The sequence below is a fragment of the Meriones unguiculatus genome, chromosome 1, assembly GCF_030254825.1.
Source record: "Meriones unguiculatus strain TT.TT164.6M chromosome 1, Bangor_MerUng_6.1, whole genome shotgun sequence".
In the NCBI taxonomy this organism is placed as follows: domain Eukaryota; kingdom Metazoa; phylum Chordata; class Mammalia; order Rodentia; family Muridae; genus Meriones; species Meriones unguiculatus.
The window spans coordinates 39659362-39680734 of record NC_083349.1 but is presented as its reverse complement, the minus strand read 5'-3'; the positions used below and the strand labels follow the sequence as shown (position 1 = coordinate 39680734).

The 21373-nt window shown below is 44.2% G+C and overlaps 1 long non-coding RNA gene across 3 annotated transcripts; it reads left to right on the top strand.

The window, feature by feature from the left end:
* The first annotated feature begins 2027 nt into the window (after positions 1 to 2027).
* On the top strand, positions 2028 to 20167 carry LOC132655237 (uncharacterized). Of its 3 annotated transcripts, none has more exons than XR_009592969.1 (3): positions 2028 to 2130; positions 15252 to 15358; positions 20036 to 20167. It is a non-coding gene; the product is annotated as an uncharacterized LOC132655237 (long non-coding RNA). The 3 variants fall into 3 exon arrangements; XR_009592971.1 differs by having other exon boundaries at positions 18626 to 20167; XR_009592970.1 differs by lacking the exons at positions 2028 to 2130; positions 15252 to 15358 and adding an exon at positions 15370 to 18775.
* The last annotated feature ends 1206 nt before the right edge of the window (positions 20168 to 21373 follow it).

Below are 21373 nucleotides of genomic sequence, written 5' to 3'. Positions count from 1 at the left end.
CTGGCTTTATATTAATAATATGTCTCTAAGAATAAAGAAAGCTACAAAAAAAAAAAAAGATATGGAGATCTGGAAGGAGGGGCATAAAGCTCCCATGCCTTATATAGGGCGCTGTCAGCCAGGATGCCATCTACACGCCCATCGAAGCCTTTTGTTGAAGGACAGAGTTTATGGAACCTGATTCCTCTACCCTTGTCCTCTCCCTAGAGGTCAGTGGCTAGGGCTGAAAGTTGAGCACATACAACCTGTGTGACACTTTGTTGGACCCTGTGAGAAGCCCAATAATTGGCCAGTCAAACATCCTTCCCAGGTATTTGACCTCTCTGGCAAAGATCTCAGCTGCAGACTCTAGAGAAACTGCTCCAAAGAATGGGACAGGTCAAACGATAGGCTTCTGACAAATGTTCTAGTTTATAGAACAATCTGTTCATGTCATCAAATATTTACCAGGTTGCTTCAGGAAGAGGAGGGACATGCAAGAATTAGGTTGCTTCTCTTACCTTGCCTATTCCAGGGAAGAATGATAAGTATTGATTGGCTGTATTGACACCCATTGCAGTGTTTGCAAAACAGTGAACTGAAACGGGGGCTCAGGCTGGCCATGCTTAGGGAGGCTGTCTGATATTTGCCACAGCTGCAAGTTAGGAAGATGGGACCTGAGGCTCTTCAGTTGTGCTTAATAAATATTTACCCCAGCTATGTGTGTTCTTTATATCCATTTCCTACTCATGGGAACTTTTTCTCTACCTCTTAAGTCAGTCTGATGGCTTGGTCTAATGGAACATAGCAGTTTACAAAGTCAGCTTTGTGTAATATTCCCTTTACTGTCTACTTGGGGGTGTAGGCATGGGGATAATCACATTTGCAATGATCTTTAGGCTGGAAAGAACAGTCCAAATGGACAGCTGTGCTCTGTCCCAGCTGTAGTTGGACATTCTTGAAGGAGAAAGCAAAGCGACTGTAGGACTCTGGTGTACATATGAGGTTACTATTGTTATTATCAATAATTAAAAGTACCCACTGATGCTGGGTGTGGCAGCCTTTGATCCCAGCTTTGGGGAAGTAAGAAGCAAGTGGATCTCTGTGTGTTCAAGGCCAGCCTGGTCTTCATAGTGGGTTCTAGGACAATCAGGGTTACATAAACAGACTCTGTGTCACACACAAGAAGTACTCACTGATAAATGTTAATCCCAACATAGGTATTGTGATTGTAAGGTAGAAAGGAAAGAATATGCAATTTGACTGGTTGTGCCTCTAGTAAAAGGCAGGAGGATTCAAAGGAGATTCCAGAAGTCTTGCTTTTTGGTTGAAAAAAGATCTAAGGAATGAGTTTATAGTGATATCAAGATGGTGGATACACACTGGAGGTGCTGCAAGAGATGGTGTTCAAACACATTTGTATGTTATCATGATAATAATGATTCATTATTTAAATCCAGGGTAAGTGATTTGTTTGATATAGATGGCAGCAATAGTAAATTCACCAGACTGCATCTTCCTTTTTTTTTTTTCAGATAGACTTTCATCATTTTTTTTTTCCAGTTTTTTTGAGACAGTGTTTTTCTGTGAAGCTCTGGCTATCCTGGACTTCACTCTGTAGACCAGGCTGACCTGCAACTCGCCAATATCCACCTGACTCTGCCTCCCCCAAGTGCTGGGATTAAAGTTATGTGCCACCACCATCTGTCTGCTATTAGTATTATTGTTGTTGTTGTTATTATTATTATTACTGTGATGGTGGTGTTGGGAATCTAACCAAGGGCCTAACATATGCCAGGCAGGGATTTCATCACTGAGCTACAGCCCAGTCCCTAGGTCACTTCTCAGTTAAGTTTTCTAGTCAAGAATATCAGCTAACCAATGTCAAGTCTAGGTGTGTTAATAACTAGAACTTCAGCAAGGAGGATCATGGGAAGCTAGTTATAGAGTCCTCCACGCTCATTTTAGCCAGGTGTTTCCCAATTTGAGACTTGTTAATGTGGCAACACCAAGTTGACTTAAGCTCTTTTTGCTCTCTTCACTCACCACTGAGCAAATGGGCCAAAGGTGAATACCCAGTAAGCCATGGAAGAAAGGAGGGACAGGGGTTATTCTTGCCTTGGAAGCCACTGTTTTAACCATTAATGAGCGGTGAGTGGAGGTTATTATTCAGAAGTTCTTTATTCTTTCTTCTCTCAATGCTTTTGGATTTAAGGTTCTAGATCACCAGTTCTTAACTGTGGTTTTTGACCCCTTTTTAGGACATGAATCATCCTTTCACAAGGGTCTTATGTCAGATGTCCTGCATATCAGATATCCTACATAGCCGACATTATGATTCATAGTAGTAGCAAAATTATAGCTATGAGGTAGCAACAAAAATAATTGTATGGTTGAGGGCCACCACAGCTACAGAACTGCAATAAAGAGTGGTAGCCTTAGGAAGGTTGAGAGCTACTACTGCAGATGTATTTTGATGCATTGTCCTTGGTGATATAGACAGCTGAGGTGCCACTGCCTTCAAGAATGTACATGGATAATCCCAGCTATGGAGAAAGTCAAGGCAGGAGGATTGCAAGTTCAAGGTTGGCTAGGGCAATTTACTAGGAGTTCTATCTCAACATAAAGAAAAAATGAAAATAACAATTGGGTTCTCCGGTAGAACATTTACCCTAGTACATGGCAATCGAGGCTTCGGATCCAATCCCCTATATAGCAAAAGAGAGAGAGAAGAAGAGAGAGAGAGAGAGAGAGAGAGAGAGAGAGAGAGAGAGAGAGAGACAAAGATGAAACTTCACAAACATCTTCCTAGGAGACATTAGCATTGCCAGTTGCAGGGATACTGATAGTTCAGGTGAGCAGGTCTAGCCCTCATTGAAAAAGAATTCAGTGGTGCCTGTTTGCCCATGTTATTAGATGTGAATTCAGTGGTGCCTGTTTAGCCAGGGTGTTAGATATAAATTCAGTGGTGATCTGTTTAGCTATAGTGTTAGATGTGAATTCGGTGATGTGCTGTTTGGCCCAGAGTGGTAGGAGGGCCAGGAAGGCTCTTTTTCCCTGCTGCATCCACACAACCTGCCTTGGAGGAGAACTCCGTTGGACTGCTCTTAAATCCTCAGGTTTTCCAGACTATTCCACAGCCTCTTGGAGATCAGCTCGGGAGAATTTGCCTGGAAACACATGCTGGTTGCCTTCTGTGCTAGATACTGACTTTTTGGTATTTCCTGCTGGAAGCGCTGCTTGGGTGGAGATCCCTTTGGAAGCGCCAGGGTTTTCCTGTTTGTGCAGTTGCTTTCCAAGGACCTTAAATAAACTCTGTTGTTATGTCTCCAGAATAGTAACAGCTCCACAGTTTTTTATTAAGCACCTAGTAGGGGCCTGGCATTTTTCTAGGCGCTGAATATCATAGTGACCTCTGTAGCTCCTGCTCTCAAAGGGCTCCCTTGGTGTGCTCCAGGACTGAGATTAGTAAACAGGCATTTGCTTCACCTGCTAAATGCTGTGCAGGACAAAGAACAGAGTTGGGGATGGGAGGAAGGGTGAATGCAACCTCAGAAGTGTCAGGGCTTGAGGATCGGTGCAGAGTGCTGTGAGACACTTGCTGAAGACAACTCGGCTACATGCTAAATACAAGAATGGGGTTTTGTAACAACTTTTCTTGATGGCATGCAAGTAGGATATTCTAGTTCATTTTCAAAAGCCCCTTTGTCCCACAAGCCACTTTGCAACGGCTTAATCACCTGCACAGTTTCCATCTTCACGGCAAGTGAATGCAAAGTAATGAGCTATAAAATAAATTATGACGGCACCAGCGCCACACCCAATAGCTTGCTTGGAGGAAGCTCATATCTGGGTGAGAGGCAAGGAGAGATGGAACAAGGCAAGAAAAGTAAGGTGCTTCTCCCTGCAAGTTAGGTCCTTCATTATTTCATTTGAAATCATTTGGACATATCATATGGACAACAGTTCTTATATAGGCTTATATAGGTGACTAAACATCCCAGTGCCACTTGATAGGAATGACTTGTGTTTTATTTTGTCTTTTCTGACTTGTCAAGACTAACTTCCTGCCAGAATCAAAACTAGACGGCGGTAAAAGGACTTTCTACAAAGGCTTTTGTATGTTTATCTAGTTGGGGTTTCTTATGATTATTCTTGGATACAGTGTGTGTGTGTGTGTGTGTACATGTGTGTGTGTGCTTGTGTATAGGTGCACATGTATGTGTTTGCGAGTGTAGAGATCAGAGGTCAACATCAGCTTGGGCATATTTCCTCAGTGGCCAGCTACCTTGCGTATTGAGAAACGGTCTCTCACTGGGACATGGCATTCATCAGTGAGGCTAGACTGGCTGGCCAGTGAGCCCTAGGGATCTTACCACTATCTTTGCCTCCCTGATGTTGGAATCACTAGTGTCCCCCACCATATCTGGCTTCTTATGTGGGTGCTGGGGGTCTTCATAGCTCAGGCACTCTGCTGCCTGAGCTATTCCCCTAACTAACCCATTGGATTTATTTTTGATTTCTGATCAGGTAACAAAAATACATTGTTGCTCCTTTTCAAAAATGACTTTATTGCCAGGTCTGATGGTGTTCGCCTGTGATTCTGAATTTGGGAGGCTAAAATAAAGAGGGTTACTAGAAGTCTGAGGTCAGCAAGGGTAATAGACTGTGAAACCCTGTTCCCAACAATCACTTTATTAAGTTATAATTTATATACAATCAATTATACTCATTGGAACCATACAGGTCTACGAATCTCAACAACTGTAAATGTAACGACCTCTATAGTAGAGTCTCAAAAGCTGTCATTGCCCCGGCCTTCTTACACCTTCTTTGCAGGTGCCTTATTCCTGGCTGTAAGCACCTACTGTCCTGCTTTCTGCTGCTAAAGATTAATTTTCCCTCATCTAGAAGTTCTACTATATGGCCTCATCTCATGAGCAGGTTTCTTCTTCTTCTTCTTCTTCTTCTTCTTCTTCTTCTTCTTCTTCTTCTTCTTCTTCTTCTTCTTCTTCTTCTTCTTTTCTTCTTCTCCTTCTTCTCCTTCTTCTTCTTCTTCTTCTTCTTCTTCTTCTTCTTCTTCTTCTTCTTCTTCTTCTTCTTCTTCTTCCTTTTCTTCTTCTTCTTCTTTTACTACTACTACTTCTTCTTCTTCAGAATTATATATTTGAGATCACCTTTTTTCTGGTTTGCTTTTCTGTTGCTGTGATAAAACCACTCCTACCAAAAGTAACGTAGGGGAAGAAAGGATTTATTCAGCTTACACTTCCAGGTCACAGTCCAGTGCTAAGGAAAGTCAGGGCAGGGGACTGGAGCAGAAACCACAGAGAAGTGTTGCTCACTGGCTCGCTCACTGGCTCACACTAAGCTAGATTTCTTCTACAGCCTACATCCTCCTGCCTAGAAATGGTGCTATCCACAATGGGCGTGATTCTCCCCCCATTCAATCATCAGTCAAGACAATCTCAGTCAAGACTGAGACCGTTCCTCAGTTCAGATTCCCTCTTCTCAGGTGACTCTAGGTCATGCCAAGTAGACAATAAAAACTAACTAGTACAGTCCTTTTAGGTGCAGTTTATTTGATTTTAATTTAAATCACTGATTTTTCTCAGGTAGCAAGTAATTACTAAATTGCTCAGAAAAACAAGCAGTTGAAGGAGGTCCCTCTGGCTCAAGAATTCTACCATGTTGCCCAGGAAAGGGAGGCCTGATAACTATATCAGGTTAGCACAGATGTAACTTAAGAAAAGAAGAGCATGCACATTCATTTCTGAGCTCTGGGAGCCTGGGAAGACAGGCAGACGAAGCCGCTGTGAGTGAAAGAAGGTATTACAGAGGATGACAGCCCTATTTGCTCAGTTCTGTTATGAGCTCAGCAAAATGCGACAGTTCTGAGAAATATAAATATATATCGCTCTATTTATATGTGTGTTTGTCTCAGGAGACTTGGCAGGGAGTGGTGGGAAGGGTTTCCTGAAGACAGAGTGGGCAGAGCTAACTGGGCAAAGTGAAGCCTGTCCAAGGCCTGTTGAAGACTAGTGATAAACACGTATGGCAGGAAGTAATACTGATTGAACCCTTAAGTACTTTTCCAGGTCCCTTACTTGGCTCCTTACATGCACAGTTTAATTTAACATGCTGTGTAACAGCTGCTTCTTTAGCATCCTTTTGCAGGCTTCCTGTATGTCATGGTCTCTGCAGCTGAGCTCCCTGCAGCCTGCATAGGTGTCTGATGGAGCACAGTCTTCAGGCTACTGCATCAGGCATTCTGCATCGTAGGACAGGAAAAAAAAATGTTTGGGACTTTACCTGTTACAAATGGATCCAGGGAAGCAAATGCTGTCTGCTCCCTGGCAGGGGACTCAACCTATCTTCTGCCAGCCTCTCCGGGAGGCTCTGTTTGATTCTCCACCTTGAATTACCCCTTTCCCTTTCTTGTCCCTCCCTCCAGTTTTTTTATCCAGCTTTCCTTGGGGATATGCCCTGTCCTTTTAAGTTGCCTTCCTGTGTCCTCACCTTAGAATTTGCTTCTGGATAAAACCCTGTTAGCAGAGTCCTTTTACAGAGGAGGAGGACACACACACACACCATTCTAATTCCTGCCCATCTTAGTCTGAGCTGAATTTCTTCGGCTGATTTTTCCTGACCCTTTTCCAGAGCCTAGGTCAAGTGTCTGTCTTATTTTCTCAGAGTCACCCACAGTTTTGTTTCACGGTACAGAGTTTGAAGTGATTCACATGATGCTAACAATAGTGCTCTCCAAACCAGATCGCTGGCTCCAGGATGATGTGATGGCCCATGCCTGCTTTGCCCTTAGCTGTATCTCCAGCAACTTGCCATGACTTCATGAACATAGTACGTGCTCAGGAAATATTTACCAGTTGAACAAATGATTTGAGGTTCCTTCTGTTTCCTCACAGGAGCTCACTCACCTGCAGGGTAGTTTTTAGCCTCTGTAAGAACTGTGCCAGGAATACATTACATGTAGCCCCCACGAGTGACATGAGTCTGTCACCCACTGCCATTCTGCAGGGTGGATAAAGAAGAACCATATTCAGGCCAAGATGATGGAACTGCTCCAAAGGACCAAAGTTTAGTACCAACCATAAAATTGAATCTAGAAGCAGAAGAAATTTAGGGGAAATCTGAACATTTAAATTACATTCTGAACTCACTCACATTCTGAGTTGAGTCTTCGATGTCGCTACTTTCCCACCAAAGGGCACTCACTTAGTCCCACGTTCTCATTGGGAGTCGTTAAGTGTCTATGCAGCCTTCCTGCCATGCTAATTTCCCACTTATAGAAGGTTTACAGACTGCATCTGAAGAGCCTGTGGAGAAGAGTACTTCGGATGTTTGTAAGAATATTGAAATACAGCCTGACCATGAGGCTTCCCAGGAACACCTGCTCTCCACAGGAGGATATTTTTTCTCTGATCAACATGGATGACTCTTCCTACCTGACAGCTACATATAAGTCAAAAAATGTGTTCATAGTCAGCAGCTCTCTGCTCCTGTTCAATGCTGTCTCTGGCAATCTTTCATCTGTCAGGATGCAGGGCCTGAAGGATCTTGGCACATGCAGGCGTTGGGTGCTTAGCAGCAAAGTAAATATTGGCATGCTGTATGGGTGAGGTGGATATAAGTAAGTCATGACATCCTTGGGGGAAGTTTGTCTCTAGCTCTGTCACTTTTTATTTTACTTTTGTTTATTGATGGGCTGATAAGAAATCAATGACTTCGTATATTTTGAGAGAAATCAAAACAAAAGCTCTTTGCAAATGTGAAACTCGGAAGTGTCTGAAGGTTAGTGGCCTGGCTAGTTTTACCTCACATGACACAAGCTAGCTTCGTTTGGGGAGAAGGACTCTCAGTTAAGAAATGCCTCCATTAATTGGTGGTGGTTGATTTTGGAGGGCCCATCCTGTTGTGAGTGGTGCCATTCCTGGGCAGGTGATCCTGGGGTATATAAGAAAGCAGGCTGATGTCAGGTGGTGGTGGCACAGGCCTTTAATCTCAGTGCCCAGGAGGCAGAAGCCCACTGATAATTGAATTTGAGGCCAGCCTGGAAGTTCCAAGACACCCAGGGTGACAGAAAGAAACCCTATCTTAAAAAAAGAGAAAAGAGGAAGAGGAAGAAGAAGAAGAAGAAAAGGAAGAAGAAGAAGAAGAAGAAGAAGAAGAAGAAGAAGAAGAAGAAGAAGAAGAAGAAGAGGAAGAAGAAGAAGAAGAAGAAGAAGAAGAAGAAGAAGAAGAAGAAGAAGAAGAAGAAGAAGAAGAAGAAGAAGAAGAAGAAGAGCAGCACTTCTCCATGGCCCATGGCTTCTGCTTCAGATCCTTACTTCCAAGTTTTTGCCTTGAGTTCCTGCCCTGACTGACCTCATTATGGACTATAAGCTATATATTGAGATAAACCCTTTCCTCCAAAGTTGCTTTGGTTATGGTGTTTATCACAATAATCTTGATAATGAAAGGGATACACCTGTTCCCAGAAATCCTGATTGTTGGTTTGTTAATGAGCTTATCTCTTCTGACTTTAGACTTCATATGCCTGGTCATCAGTATTTGCTTGGAGATGTCAATCAAACCAGTGCCTTTGCATGTGTAGCTCTTAGGGTCTGGGTGTTACAGTCATCCAGTTGTGAGGTGGTTGTTTTCTGGTCTTTCATCCCCTATGTGAAGGGCATCTTTACTAACTTTGTTCTCCTAGGATGAGTCTTTTTTTTTTTTTTTCCTACATGAATTTGAGTGCTAACATCTATTTAACAAAACATGACTGGGTTCTCTAGGGTTCCTGCTCATTCCCTGTTTCCACTTTGAAGACAGAGTCAACACTTCACTGCAAACCACTTGCCCACTTGTGACCTCTTGCCACCTCGGAAAGCATCCCAGCAATGAAGGCTTTGTCGAAATGTTCACAAGGGAGAAAAGTTGAGGGTTTCTACTGAACACCATGAAACCAAACTTAAGCCCCCACTAAAAGAGTCCATTAACACCAAGAGTCCTGGTTCCTCCAAGCATTCCCTAGCTACTGGATGCAGCCTCCTCCTCCCTGAATTTCTCCATTTAGCATTTTAGTCCCCCACCCCTCTTCATTATCTTGCTTTATTGATGTTTTAGTTTGTGTTCACTAAGGTATCTCTCGAGATCAATCCCTTTTAGAAGGGAAAGGCATGCTGTTCAGTGGTGGCACACACCTTTAGTCCCCTGCACTCCAGAAGGGGCAGGCAGGGCCAGCCTGATCTACAGGCAGGGCCATGCAGAAACCTGCTTCAAAAAAAAGACCATCAAGAAATTACACATTTATTCTCTTGCTAGAGACTTGGAGTAAAATATAAGGGCAGAATTTATGCCTTAAGCACTTTTTTAAAAAAATAAAGTTTGATTATATAGCTCTGCGTGAGCTTGTCTGGTACTTGTTATATAGCCCAGGCTGGTCCCAGACTCAAAGCAATTGTCCTTCTTCTGAGTATTGGAATAACACAGTTACCACTACTCCTAGCTTGCATTTGCATTTTCTTGCTTAAGGCTCTTCCACATCCTTTTAGCTTCTGCCTTGGTCAGCAACCATTTCCTCCTGGCTCGAGCACTCTGCTTCCTTCTCCTCCTCCTCCTCTCAAGCCCACAGCACATAGCCTTACATTTCAGCTGCCTGTTCAGGCTGTCTCTCAGACCTAATTTTGGTCATTTATGAGGGTGAGTGGTAGTGGGATACCATCTTTCTTTAAAGATCAGGGCCAGTGCAGCTACTTCTGTAGGATCATTCAGGGTCTCCCCGCTCTCCCAGACTCAGCATTGATTTCACTGGCTCAGGATACTTCAGTGAGTTCTTCAGCATAGACATAATTCATTCTCTGTTGTTCTTCATAAGCCTTAATGCATCTACTCTGGGGGGACTTCATCTTTTGGCTTTGCACTGCTGTGGGATGTGGGCTCTAAGACTTCCGGGTGGGTTATCTGTACTGCCAGACTGTAGTCGTTACTGAGGCTATTCACGTTTTTGTTTTTGTTTTTGTTTTTGTTTTTTTTTTTTTGGTTTTCCTGCATTACTTGGCTTGTGGGGTGGGGGAGGGTGTTGGAGTTCTTTAATCCCTTGCTGTTATATGTGCTTGATTTATTTTGGACATACGTGGGAGCAGGGCTATCATGAGCTTTTCTAGGAAAGAAGCTATTGCAGGAAAAGGGGTTAAGGGGTGGTAACTGCTCCTGTTTTTCTTCTCAAATGATGACCGACTGTGCTTAAAAGATCTGACAATTTACGGTGCTCTTTTAATCCCAGCACCGGGAAGCAGAGGCAGGCAGATCTCTGTGAGTTGGAGACCAGCCTGCCTTGTCTACACAGTGATTCCACTACATCCAGGGCCACACACAGAGAAACCCTGTCTTGAAAACAAACAAACAAACAAATAAAAACAACCAACCAAACAACAACAACAGCAGCAACAAAAAGATCTGGCACCTTTCTGTCAGCCAAGACCCTTGAGTAAAAACCCAAAAGGGACATATAGTAAGATCAGAAAATAAGCAACACTGAATCCATTGGGATTCAAAAGTTGTTTCTGTAGCATCATGGCTACACAGATAGACTAGATGTTCCTCAAGGGCTGTACCTGCAGATAACCCACTCCAGCACCTCATGGGCATTTGGAAAGTTCTGGTGGATGAAGAGCTGGGGTATGATGAGATATGAGGCTGGAGAGTAGAACTTAGTATCAGAACGACAACTTGTGATTTCAGTCTGAATGCCCAAAGGAAACAGATAACACGACTGCAGTAGCATTCTGAGATTCTTGTAGGATCTTCAAGTCTTGGTTTCTTCATCTACGACACCGATACTATCACCACCTACCACACAGGATTCTTGTGCGAATTAAATGAGAGAAGACATTTAAAGCTTTTACCATATAATAAGCAGTCATCAACAGACTTCATGATCTCAGATTTTCCTTCCAACAGATGTGTGTGGGTTGTTGTGGCCTCTTGCTGTCTCCTCAGAGAACTCCTTTCCTTCATGGACTCCCTCTGAGATCTCTATCACTTGTCTCCAAAGTTATTTAGCTCAATTTACCTCTTAGGTCCTGCTTTTATTGCTCTATGCATATACTCTGGCCTTTCTCAGAAATTTCCTCTGGAACAGGCTGTAGCGGGCAGCAGTCCTTGGCAGAAGACTTCCTCTGGAAAGATAGTGTGTTTGAGACAGTTTCTTTGCTGCCAGTATTGTAAACAGGGTCCTTAGAGAGATGGGGAGAGCCGGGTAAGTGAGGAGATGTTATCTCTATAGAAAGAAAAGATTTAGATGTCTCAGTGACTGGTTCCAAGGAAGCCCTACCTGGGCTTTGCCTCTAATGGCCTGGGATCGGCTTCTCTCTTGAACTCTAGGTGACAACCACAGTAGAAGGGAAGTCTATAAAATTATCTTTACTGACTCACCACTTGGGTAGCCATCCGGGACTTGGTGGAGAAGCCTTAAGGTTTGTTATTTGTGGGGGTGCTGGGTGTTAGAAAACTTTGAAATAGGGTCTTGCTACGTAGCTGTGGTGGTTTGAATGAGAAATGCCCCCCCCCCCATAGCCTTAGACATTTGAACACATCAGTCATCTCCAGAGGATGGTGCTCTTTGGTGAGGTTTAGGAGGTGTGGCCTTGAAGGATATATGTCACTGTAGGCAGGCCTTGAGGGTTGAAATATCCATGCCATTTCTAGTTTGATCTCTCTGATGCTGGTGGTTTAAGAGGTGAACTCACATCTTTTTTGCCCTAAGTGCCGTGCTTGCTGCTTGCTTGCTGCTTGCTGTTTGCTGCTTGCTGCTTGCTGCATGCTTCCTCACCAAGAGGGAGCCATACACTCAAATAAACTCTTCTTAGGATAGTCTTGGTCTTGGTCACTTTTTTTTTTTTTTAATTTGTTTGTTATTTCTCACAGTAACAAACAAGTAACTAATACCGTAGCCCTGGCTAGACTGGAAGTCACCATGTAGCCTTGTTTGAATCTCGAACTCGTGATTTTCTTTCCTTAGCCTTGGAAGCGTTGGGAGTACTGGTGTGGGCCACCACCTCCAGAAAGGCTTGTGAGTCTTTATTGGTTTTCTGCCCCAGTGAGTACTTGCTTACAGATGGGCACACTGTCTGTGACTGAGTCCCAGATGCCATCTTCCCCCCACCTCCCTGTGGTGTGGCAGTAGTGTGATATGGTGGTGTGGTCCAGGCCCCAGAGGTGCTTTGCGACTTAACTTCTCCTGTCTCGGAAGTAGCTCTGGTCCTGAAGCGAGAAAGGGTGTTTACATTCTGCAAGTACAATCTTAAGAATGCCTTGTCTCAGGGCAGCTCTGGCTCAGCCCGGCTCCCTGGCACGCCAAGCACCATTTTTGTCTCTGGATTGGGCTGCCTCTGCCATAGAAATCAGTCCTGGACACATGAGAAACTAGGCTGAGCATAACAAGAAGGCCCACTTTAAGGAATCATTTGATTCCTGCCTCGGGGACTGCCTGGATCAGCTACCCCGTGTCTGATGCTTCTCCACGACAAGGCTCAGCTGCCCTGGAGCCTAGAGCCTGCCACAAAGCGTGGCAGCGGGTGAGGCTGTTCAACAGCCACTCACTAAGTCAATAAACTGAAAATATGTGGGTGAGAGAACAGTTTAGAGGACACAGTAGTGGATGTTTTTAACACCTAAGACGCAGCTTTCGCTGACCCACACTTAACATTCATAATAACAACGGTTACTGTTTACTTGATGAGGCACAAAGTCTGAGGAACTTGCCTGATGTCCCAGGGACAGTAAATCAGGATGCAAAGCCACCCTGCACAGAAAACCCTTTGTTCTTCTCCCTGCTGCTCTCTCTTTTTCCTGCAATGGGGCAGGGCCGAGTTACCTTGAAAGGAGGCATGGAGAGGCCCAGCCCACAACCCCTGCTCGGAGGTGTGGTCATTTTGTGTCGCCCCTTCCCTTTGCCACAAGGCATGAATTCAACCGGGAAGATTCCTGGGAGCTGTACTTCAGAACTCCCACCTGAGTTCGGGACCTTGCCACAGCTCCGTCTGTTGCCCTCTCCTCCTAGCCACCCCTCCCGGACATGTGGCCACACAGCGCTCCTCTTCCGTTCCTATCAGTCCTTCTAGTTTAGCGGCCGGGTTTCCATTTTGCTAAGAGAAATCTTGTTTCAGGTACTATTTTATGAACAGGCCCTTGCACAGAATCTGCACAATATACGTTGACTTATTCGCTAAATTCTAGACAAAAGATGAAAAAGCTCTGGATCCAGGAGATGGAAAAGCTGGGGGCGGGTGCAGTGTGGGGCCGGGGTAATGATCTCGACTGTTTCCTTTGCTCTTCTGTCCTCTGTCCCTGCCCCCGCCGCCTCTCAGCGCAGGCGCCGTCTCCGTAACATATTCAGTCTTACCGCTGTCATCCGAGCACAGAAACATCCACACAGACTGAAAAGCTCTGATCGATGCCAAAGCAGAAGTATGCACACAGGGGCCTGTTTCCTTGGAAGTGCTTCGGTTGTGATTAAGCTCCAAAGACAAATATGCTAACAACTCCCTTGACCCGCCAGCGAGAAACAGCAGGACTGAACTGCACAGCACTCCAGAAAGGCATCTCTAGAGCGCACCCGTGTGTCCCCACTTCTGCGGTCACTGTCCGCAGATGGCCACTGAGCCCCGCACGTTCAAACGAGGGGTTGGGCTGGGGGATGGCGGCGGCGGTGCCTGCTGCTGCCGGGCTGCGGCTGAGATCATTCTGTTGATCTTGCTTTACACAGCGCAGCCCGGCACAGGCTGAGTACAGAATGTTCCCTTCTGTGAACCGAGCTTGAACTCTTCCAGCCCACTTTGTTTGAGGAACCACACAGACACAGAGGAAAAAGACAGGGCAGATAACTCCCAAATCATTGAAATCATGGTGTTCTTAGGGATTTGGGCTTAGGCCATTTGCTTTGCGTTGCCTGAAGTGAAGAAAAAAAAAAGATTATTTTATTTTTTGCTTTCCCAGAAGAGTGAACCGTCTATAATGTCCTTCCACTCAGACAGGACTTGGCACCGATTTTGAAAATTAACAATTCTGTCACTGTCTCTCCAATTTCTTTTTCTCCTGTTAGGCGTTTCAGGAAACAACAACGATGAAAGTTGGTTCCCAATAAAGAAGGGACGAGGTCCTTGGTGCTCGTGACTTTTCCCTGGGTTGTCGACCCTGTCACAGTATTATAAACCCTGTCCTCGGACTTGTTTCTATGGCTGGAGGGGTGTATAGGCATGTGTGGGGAAATGCTAGGAAGGCTTTGGGCCGGTGGCCTCTACACAAAATGGCGACGAGGAGAGCTTAGGAAGGTGGCTCGCGCGGTCCTCTGCAGAGCTACCTTCACCCTGACTCAGGGTTGAGTGGGCAGTCTGAGGGTACAAATGGTTTGTGGGCCGTAGGATGATCTCAGCGTGAGACTACTGCGGGTTAGACAGTGAGGTTCAGTGTAGTGGCTTTCCAACTCATTTATCATCATCATAACAGTAACAGTAATAATAACAGTAACTGTGAGGAGATGAGGTTCTGCTACCTAAGCTGTTTAAGCTCCCAGACTCACATAGTCCTCCCATCTCACCCCCATAGGCAGCTGCGATTATAGGAATCATAGCTGCATAGTGGCATTCTAGGCTCCTGCCGCTGATAATAATAATGATAATAGTAGTAATTCTTATTATTTTTATTGTTTATTGAGACAGGGTCTTACTAGGTAGCCCAGGCTAGTCCTTTGTTCTGAGATTCTCCTGCCTCAGCTTCCTGGGTGTGAAGATTACAGGCATGTATCACTGTACATGGCCACAATAATTATTATTTTAAATAGTGGTATATTCCTTTCTTTGCACTTGCATTTACAAAAAAAAAAAAAAAAAAAAAAAAAAAAGGCAATTCACGCAGCTTTGTGTGCCATCTGGGTTTAAATTTTCCTTTTCCTTTGAGAGCTTGTATTATAGTGAGGGAATCACGTCCTAGACTCATTGGTAAAAGGGCCATAGATTTTGTCATATATACTGGCTGAATTATTTTTTATTATCTTGCTGCTGTACCAGTGACACGAATTCTTCTCTTGAATTCAGAGTTCTGTCACCTGCTGGTTTGGGGCTTCTATAGTCTGGCTTTTGTTCGTGGTTGGGAAGGACAGTTTATCATTTTATATATCTACCTACCTACCTACCTACCTACCTACCTACCTACCTACCAATCTGTGTGTGTCTGAATCATCTAGCTGGCTCTTGGTTTGTTTGTTTGTTTTGATACAGGATTTTGTTGTGTAACTTTGGCTGTCCCGGAACTGGATGTGTAGACCAGGCTGGCCGTGGACTCACAGAAATTGACTGGTTGTGCCTCTGGAGTGCTGGGAATAAAGGTGGGTGCTCTACTTATTTATTTACTTATTGACACAAGATTTTACCACATATGTAGCCCAGGCTTGTCTCTGACTTGAGATCCCACTGCTTCAGGCTTGAATTGCTGAGATTACAGGTGTTTGCAATCACACACCACCATCAGGGACAGTTCTCCATGAATATCCTTGCTTCTGAGATGGCTCCAGTTCCAAGAGATTCTCTGATAATATATTTTTTTGAAAAGTCAAATGTCGCAATGCTATCAGAATACTGGCTCAATAGTTTATTTTATAATCTTCTATTGAACACCGGCAATATCTAAATTAGTGACGAGGGTTTAAGAATTGCAAGAGGAGCAAGGCATGTCCACTGTCTTCAAAGACTTTATTGTCCAGTGGGGGAAGCAGAAACACACATGCTATAGAATACGCACTCAAGCACCTATACAGCTGAGGGCACTGACAAACCTTCAGCAGTGATAAACGGTGCTGGTAGAGAATGTCAGGAACCAGCTGAAGGTTCCCATTTGAGCAAGCTGAGGCAAGAGCTCATGATGAAAGGGAGAAATTATGAGAACAGGTGATATTTGTGGAGAAAAGAATTGCATGGATCAATGGATCATCCAGGAAGTGGTAAGTAGCTCTCGTTCTGAATGGTGGTGTGTGTAGAAAGAAGTTTTAAAAAAAGATTTCATATAGATCAGGAATATGCATTTCTCCATCTTGTGCCTTTACTAACTTTTCCTTCTACGTTAGTACCCCGCCCCCACCCCGACTCCCTAACAGTGTTCCAGGCAGTCATGATGAATCAGTTGAGACTGGCACTGGAGGTGACTCATTGTCACTCCTGGCTTGAGTCTGCTTTCTCACGCTTTGTTGTTGTTGTTTTCCTTCTCCTTCTGCCAAGGTCCCATGAGCCTTAGGCTGGCCTTGAACTCCATAAGCAGCTGGAGATGATCTTGAACTCCTAATCACTGTGCTTCCAACTCCCAACAGCTGAGATTGCAGGCATGCAGCACCACATCTGGTTTATGCTTTGCTTCCACTTGAACCCAGGGCTTTATGCCTGCCAGGCATGCACACATAATTCTCTTCCTTCGTTCCTTTCTCCCCCCATGCACTCTCCCCGCCCCCAACAAGATCTCACTGTGTGGCCCTGGCTGGCATGGAACTTGATATGTAGACCAGGTTGGCTTTGTATTCATGGAGGCCCACTTGCTTCAGCTTCCCAGTGCTTGGCTTAAAGGCTTGTGCCACCATACTTGGAATCATCTTATTTGATGGTCTTGAAGAACTTTTGAGTCAATGACATAACTCAGCATGTGGCTTTGTGAGGTAGCCCACGTTTCTGGGAAAGGTGAAAGCCTGAAACAAGACAATGTCAACCATGCAGACCAGGGATGTGTGGGGCACATTGGACCAATCAGGTAATAAGGTAGTTGGCAATGCAGAGCCAGAAAAAAAGACTTGGCTATGGGAAGGTCTTCTCACTAAAGACACTGAGTTAATGTCTGTCAGCCTGGGTGCTGCTTTTTGTTATTTAGGCACATAGTCTCACTTGTAGCCCAGTTTGGCCTCTAGCTTGAAACCTTCTTGCTTCAGGCTCCAGAATGCTGAGTTTACCAGCATTTGCCACCAACCTGGCCAACAAGGAGATTTTGACAAGAATATCCTTACTTCTGAGATGGTTTCTGTTCCAAGAGAGTCTCTATGATAATACTGTTTTTGAAAGGTCACATGTCAGCACACCATCAGCATATTGGGACCAATACAAGGAACACAGGATGAGGACTTTGACCTTTCCTTTTATGAGGAACAGATGATGTACTTAGCTTTACAAAGCAGGCTGAATTGAAGGGGTCCACGGACTTCCCCAGCGGAAACTTCACTTGTGATTTAAAGATATAGACCCGGAGTTAAGAGTTACAGCAACTCAGATATGGCCACATAGAGAAACCAAGAAAGAGTTGAGTCATAAATCCTGGGAGGGGAGCCATGTACAAGAAGGAACAGAAAGGCAATGTTTGACTTTGAGGGGTGCTGGTATTCAATAAACACCCAAGGAAGAGAAGCAAAGAAAGAGTCTATTTCCTCCTTTAAAACGTTTTTATATTTTATTTTATGTATATGTGTGTTTTGTCTGTCTGTATGTTTGTGTACTATATGGAAACCGAACCCTGGACCTCCAGAAGATCAGGAGACAGGGTCTTAACAGCTAAGCCATCTCTCCAGCTTCTTCCTCCTCATTCCTGTAGCTCAAACTGAGTTTGAACTCACTATGTAGCCAAAAATGACCTTGTGCTACTGACTGCTGATCCTTTTGCTTCTCCCTGAGATTACAGGCTTTTTACCACCATACTTGGCAATAATCCAATTTTATCAGTATGGGCTTTCACATTGGTCCTCCATCTTGTCTGATTATTATTATTATTATTATTATTATTATTTTAAATACAGACCAGTGCCTAACTTGGATGGGACCTGTGTCTGAGAAGTCAAGGAAATTGTTTTCTTCTACACATCCATGAAGGTTACACTTGTCAGCCTCGTGTCAGTTGGCCATGAATCAGTGAGAAGTGTTTTATATACATATCCAGGACACATGCACACCAGTACTTGTGTACTGAAAACAAGAGGTTTTGTGAAACAAGAGCTACCTGATTCTTCTGCAATAATGATATTTTCTATTTTATTTCAGTAAACAAAGAAAATGCTAATTGGGTTCCACTAAGTTGCTATCACAACCACTGATGTTTTTCAAAACTGCAGCTTGAAAAAGACTGCATTAAAGGGCTGTTTTCTGACAGTCCACTCTCCCTCTGGTGGTTGGAATTGTTCTGAAGAGACCAGAAGGCTGCAGTGTGAGCTTAACTTGAAGTACAGTGTGGGAGAGTTTATCCCACTGCCTAGATCTCTCTCTAGCGAGGAAGCACTTTTGGCTTTCGGAAGGAATCTGTCTGGACCCAATTAGCAGGGCTGCTAGTGATGCGCCTAGATATAAATGATAGTAATAATACAGGTTGCTCCATATGATAAGGCTCAAGAAATTCTAGGTGTTGGAACAGATGGGATTTTCCAACTGGAGTCACTCGACCTAGAAAGCCTATGCAAACATCTCCAGATCTGAAAAACTCTTAAATCTGCAACACATCTGGTCCTTAGCCTTCCAGGTAAGGCCACTCAACCTGGAGTGGGTATTTATTGAGTCTGGCACATCATATACATTATTAGCACAATCTTTATTAACAAGCTCTAGGGGACAGTTTAATTATTACCTTCTTTTTACAGATGAAAAATACCAAAAGTAGGAGAGAAAACTCACCCATGATTGCTCAACCAGTAAATGCTAAACTCAAAGCCAGTGAGCTGGTCAGGTGGTTTACAGAATGAAGGCACTCAATTGACATTCCTGGGAAGGTGTTTTCAGCAGTCACATGGGTGAGGTGTCTGGACCTTGGTTCACTTGGGACCCCAGCCCATCCCCATCTCTGTGCCTCTCTGCAAGCCTTGGACTTATCCCGTGGAACTCTTCCCAGCTCCTGCCAGGAGAACCTCCTTCAGTTTATAAGTTTCTTGGGTGCAAACAAACATCTGACATGTGTTTAAGAAGAGTAAAAGAAAAAAAAAATACTGGGAATGCACCAGTGAATGGGCCTTTGGGTTGGAAGAGGCTCTCTGACATTATAGCGTCCAGGCCTTGGTCACTTGACAGCTTTCACCTGGCAACAGCTTTCGAATCAATTCCCATCACCATTGTCTGTCCAGCCACACTCAGGGGCTCTTGAGCATCTGTCTTCTGTACAGTTGCTGCTGACACAGCAGCCTTGTTGCGGCTTCCATCCTTCCTCCTCACTTCAGGGCCTTCAGGATTCAGGTTTAGCTCATCAGATCACAGTTGCCCTGCCTCTCCCTTATCTGTCCCACTGTTCTCCTACATGAAGCTCTGCCTGGCCAGTTTTCTCTTCGTGTCTGAATAAGTGGTTCCTGTCTGATCTCAGTTCAGTGCTCATATTGTGTACCCACCTGGAATACATTTCTTCCTTCTCCCTCTCTATCCCTGCCCAATCCTAAAGTCAAAGGTCATGCTTGACCTTCCTGCTATGCTCTCCCAATAAGTCTTTTTTAGTTTCACATCTTTTTATAGATACATTGTCCATTTAGAAACAGTACCAAATGATGTGTTGTTCTAAATGCTTCACGTTTTAGGCCCTCAAATACATCCATCTCTCCTTCCGTTCATTCATTTGAAATGATTTTTTTTTTCAAATTGTCTGTTAAGTTTCAGACACAGGGAATTCAATGAAAAGAAGACTAAGATTTGGTCTTTTATTTTTTAATTAAGTTTAATTTTGTTTTATGTGCATTGGTGTGAGGGTGTCAGAGCCATTGGAACTAGAGTTGCAGACAGTTGTGAGCTGCCATGTGGGTTCTGGGAACTGAACCTGGGTCCTCTGAAAGAACAGCCAGTGCTTTTAGCCGCTGAGCCATCTCTCTAGTCCCAAGATTTGGTCTTATAACTCCAGAATTCACAGAGAACTCTGTGGCAGTTTGAATAATGAACCTTCTGCTACTGTCTTGGGTATTTGAATGCTTGGTGCTCACTTAGTGATGCCGACTGGGGAAGCTTAGGAGGTCTATTATTGGGGGTGGGATTTGAGAGTGCCACTTCTAATCATATTCTCTGCTTCATGCTTGCAGTTCCAGATGTGAGCTCACAGATGCCTGCTCTTGCCACCGTGTCTACCACTTGCTGCCATGTAGCTGCCATGATGGACTCTTATGCCTCTAGAACCAAATAAGCCCAAATTAAACCTTTTCTTCTATAAGTTGTCTAGGCCATAGTGTTTTATAACAGTAATAGAGAAGTAATTAAAATGAGGGCCAACATAGTCAATGAGTAGAAAGCTGTTTTTGACACCTGGTTTCCATTGACCATCTAGGAAAATGCGCCATTACTATTTTTGTTTTCCATGGCACTAGTGATCAACTACAGTGCTTTGGATAGCAAGTGAAATACTGCTGAGCTATATTCCAAGCACTCTTGTTTTCATTTGGAAACCCCTTTCTCTAGGTCTTAGTTCTTGTGTCATGACCAGAGTTGGCTTCTATCTATAAGAGAAATAGCCGGTGAGAAGGCTGTCATTGTCTGGCCACAGCTTCTGGTTGGAAGCTGAGGGTTTAATTGCAACCAGACCAATGGGAAACATCCCTGAGTTCTAGCTAGATCTACCTGTAACTGCTGAGCTGGTAGCTGTAATGGAACTTTCAGGCATGCTCTCCTACCATCAACTACCTGCAGAAGGCTTGTCTGAAGATGGAGCAGCACCAAGCAAATTAGAGTTGAGGAACAGACAGCAATGGATGCTCTGTAATGCCTTTGAAGATTGACATCCAGCCAGTACTGTATCTTGTAGGCCATCAATTCTCTTTGGCTGAGGTCGATTTTGCTGAGCTTCTTTAGCTCATAACTCAAGAATTCTAACTATCAGAGGTCTCCTTCATGATCTACACTGTGCTCACGTTTAACTGCAAGTGAATAATAGCTCAAAGCACGAATGTCTCTGACATCTGCCCTGAAACAGGGCCCCTGATCTAATTGGCCTAGATAGATTTCTCGTCTAGCCCTTGCTGCATTGGAAGTCAAGATTAAAATGAGTCGATGCCTTTCTGTGGTTCTGGGTACTGATGATGTCTGTCTATTCCTGCTTGGAAATCTGTCCACGGTACTTTACCTGGTACTGTCACCCTGAAGTGTTATCAGCAGGACCTGGTTCTTCCCAGCTGGCTGTCTCAGCCTATTGGTACATGACGCTTGCTTCACATCTGAAAGGAGATGGGGTCCTTATATTGGGCATGTTTTATAGTAATAAGCTTATGAGCCTATAGAGGACTTATAAACCACAGTGCTGAGGCCGTGATTAGCTGACAACAGGGAAAGGAAAAGTGTCACCTTCATTTTAATAATGCTTCTGTGTGAGTGATGGCCCCAAGTGTGTGTTTTGTCCTTTGATAAGTTCTTATACATGCATCAGTCCA